Here is a 4,019-nt window from a genome sequence, read left to right on the forward strand (position 1 = left end):
AGCACTTTACTGAAAGAATTCTGTTACACATCTGCGAACCTTAAACATGAGCACAAAAGCATAGAGGAAAAGAAGAAAATCCTCTGTGAGGTGAGGTACAAGGGGTCTCACAGGTGACCACCGCCTCATTCACCTCCAGCTATTATCTGCTGTCAGTATCACTGATTTACATCTCTTCACTGGGGAAATGTCAGATAACATGTAAACTTGTCTTATGCATCCCTGATATTAGTTATTGCTGCCACTACCTAAACTTTTAGTTTATTTTCCCTCTCAATGTATTTAATTTGTCCCTCCTTCCATTGCTTGCTGTATGTGATTGGTTTGTTTCTCCCTGCCTCCTTTACATTATCTTATTCCTTTTCATCTGTGTGCTTGTTTAGACCTGTGCATGAAAAATCAATTTACAACATAAAGGGGTCTATAATGTCACCATCTGTCATAGCACTTCAGAAGTGATGTAGTTAGTCCTGTCTGCAAATTTGTCTCAACTAATTTATATTTGTTTTTGTTTTTTTAGGGAGCATCTGATTTTAATAATTGTCTAAGTTTAGGTACATTTCATTCAAATGCAAACGGAAATTGTAAAGAACTTTAAAAATGGTGAGATGAGCTTTGCAATTGAAAAACTGGTATAGCTGAAAGTCTCTACGTTATAGATGCCTTTTTGCTTGTAATAAAAACGTTGATGTACAAAAAAATATGCTTGTACACAGTGTAATAATTCCCCCTATTTTTTGCCTTTCTTGCCCTTCCCTTTTCCACTTCCTTTTATTCCTTTCTTTTTTTTCTTCTTCGATTTCATTGTCCTGCATACCTGGTACCCTCTCCAATGTGCTTGCATAATTGTGGCAGCCCAAATCTTATTGGCCTGCTTCTGGTCTGCTGCCTACTTCCTCAACTGTGCCAGGCGGCTTTCCTCCACAATCCGGGCATACTCTACCTCCAGCTTCTCTTTCAGTTCCACCAGCTGACCCTTCTCTTCTTCATACACCTCCTGTAGTTCCTCCAGCTCAGCCTGTTTCTCACCCATATCAGCATCATATTTCTGTATCCAGTTCTTAATCTCAGTCTCAACTTTATATTTTTTCTTTCTGAGGCTTAGCTCTATCTCATGGTTTTCAGAAATGGTTCCATTGAGCTGTGATCTCAGCTGCTGCAGTTCCTGTTGAAGCTTTGCAGACTTCCCTTCTAAGGCCCACTGGTCTGCTTTCTGATGACTCTCTGCCTCCTGCATTATACGTTTCACCTGGCTCTCTGAAAACTTTTCCAACTGATGTAGGCCGATCTTCAGCTGATGAATAATCTAATTTTTCTCTGCAACCTCTGTGTCACGATCAAGAATGGCTGCATTAAGGTGTTCTTCCAAAGTTTCCAAATGTTCTCTATTTTTGTGGTCACGGAGACTGATCTCTTGGAGGTAACACATTTTCTCATTGTGCTCTAGAGGACTGGTCAGGAGCATCTCGTATAGAAATCCTCTCAATTCTGATAAGATCTTGATCAGTTTATGTGATGCTTGATACCTTACATGATTTTCAGATCTCAATGCTTAACAGGAAGTTAGGTTAGTCAAAAACAGCCTCAATGTATTCCTTACCAAACTTTTAACTCCCCCGTGGAATGCTGCAAAAGTCACATCCACTGTTTCTGCCATGTTTCTTTTGGGCCATTGGGAGCCGACCTCTTCCTCCCCTTCATCTACTTCTTTATTTAGCAGTTTGAGTTGTTGCTGCATGCTATCCTGTAGTCTCTGGTATTTCCGCAAAGCACCCATCAGCTCAGCACCAACACTATACTATATCTATCCAGGTTTTCATTGACTTGTCCAAACAGACTGACGAGTTGTAGCTTTTTGATTGTTTCATCAAGCATTGGCACTACTCTCTGTGTTTCCACTGAAGATATTTTTTTATGTCCTGGCTACAGCATCTTCAAGCTGTCAATGTTGTACTCCATCTTACTCTGGTTGGGCTTGAGGAGTCTAGCGACAGTCCCAACGGGAGATTGTGATGGCGGAGGTGAGGACAGCATCAGTGACTGTGTCACAGGGAGGAGGGCCTCTGATGCAATGTCTGAAGAAGCCTTAAGACTTTTTTAAGGTGACAAAAAGTCTTTTATTTTCTCACATACAGTTTAGTTCTCTGCATATATTTGCTTAATCATGGGTGGCTGTGGAAGAAGCCGCTGGCTGCACTCTGGTTGAGCTCTTCAGCACGAGAAAGAGGGAGAGGGACTTCAGCCCTTGACTTCCACAGTGGAATGCATGTGCGTTCCACTGACAGGAAGTTTGTCATTTGGAATGCAAGTTTGCGTTCCAAATGCCGAACTTCCTGGCAGTTCCACTACGGACGTTAAGGTCTGAAGATACAGAGGCAGATAGCGCTTGGGCTCGCACATTGGGCGACGGCACCGCCCGCACCTGCCTAGTTACGGCTCTGATTACACCTGTCTCTGTGACATTCCTCCGGTGTTTATAGTTCTTCAGGGAGTTAGGCTGGCTACACACTAAAGAACATTTTCCCCGATGCGACATATTAAACAATTTTACCAACAACTTTAAAAAAAAAAAAGTCCCGATCAGCAAGCCAATTCATGTGTACACACTAAGCATGTTTTACAAGATTTACCGTCCGATCTGTGCTCTTCATCTGTCATAACTGAAAAGATTGTCACTCTGCACACTCCATAGAGATCTATAGACACTGCCCGTCCTGAGTGCATACACACTCCAGAAATGAAACGACATCGTTCCGTTATTGAATGAAATTTTTAGTCTGGTGTCAAAATCATGTGAAATGATACGATATGCTTTGGAGCGATAATCGTTCATCGTTGAAGCGTACACACTAATGCGATATCAGAACGAACGCTCGTTTATCGTGTGATTGGCCCGATAATCGGCTGCCAAACCTGTAGTGTGTACCCAGCCTTAGTTGAAATTTGGAGGTTTGCTACGGCCTAGCACTGGGTGCCAAAATCAAGGGTGACATAGTGCTAGGTACCTAGGAGACATGCACCTACCACGCACATGCCAGCAGATGACTATACAACTTTTTGATGCCCATGGCCCTACAGTGATTCTGATAAAAGTGTCTGGAACCAAATCCCAGAATTGGAATGCAAAGTTTAAAGGCCCTGGGGTTACCATCTAGTATGGATATAGCAAGGGGGTAAATATGAATGCAATAATAAAGTAATTTGGACAAATGAATGGATTTCTTTTGCCACATTATCGAGTACTTTGTGTTGATTACTAAGTCTAGATATATTTTTGTTAATATTGTAAAAATAGTAATGAGCCTGTTTGTGTCTTCTCGTCTTGAGTATGATTCAGTGGAATGATTGATGATTGACAGGTAATGATCTATCTACACGGGAGCTACTCTCCCTTGGCTGAGGGCAAGAACATGTATTCTTACACCAGATGGAACGCAGGGGATCAGGGAATCCTCAGAATGTTGGAGGAGCTCTTGATATTTCACAGCTTCACCTACTCAGCAGGGCATAAAGTTCTCCAGCCAAAAATCTGCAGACCGAAGCTCGATGTGACAGTGCCCAGATGGCACCTGAGTTAGAAGCATGCAGAACTGCTAGACAAAGCAGAAAGCAGGCAGAGAGAGGGAGAGAACATGGTACAGAATTCATTGTTCTAGCACTAAGAAAACATCTTCTCCTTAACTCTTTCATCACCAAGCAAATATGTAGTAGAGCAACGCAAAAGTATAATGAATCACTGCTACTGCACAAACAATCATGTAACTGTTTATAAATATTGTACCTCATGTAATGCAGTATTCCAATCATACACATTGTTTTCAACTTTCAATATATTGGGTCAATAGTGGAGTGTTTTTTGTCAATTTTGTTGGCTAATTCTTAATTACCGTTTCAACCAAAAAGATGATGTAGACTATATCCATACTAAGGGGAAGATTTACTAAACGGCAGGTTTGAAAAAGTAGAAATGTTGCCTATAGCAACCAATCACATTCTAACTGTCATTTTGTAGAATGTGC

At 41.5% G+C, this 4,019-nt stretch overlaps 1 pseudogene; it reads right to left on the minus strand.

Moving 5' to 3' along the window:
* Window positions 1-730: 730 nt before the first annotated feature.
* Window positions 731-2,034, minus strand: LOC142150838 (dynein regulatory complex protein 10-like; annotated as a pseudogene).
* Between the last annotated feature and the right edge of the window lie 1,985 nt (window positions 2,035-4,019).

The sequence above is a fragment of the Mixophyes fleayi genome, chromosome 4 (genome assembly GCF_038048845.1).
Source record: "Mixophyes fleayi isolate aMixFle1 chromosome 4, aMixFle1.hap1, whole genome shotgun sequence".
Lineage (NCBI taxonomy): Eukaryota > Metazoa > Chordata > Amphibia > Anura > Limnodynastidae > Mixophyes > Mixophyes fleayi.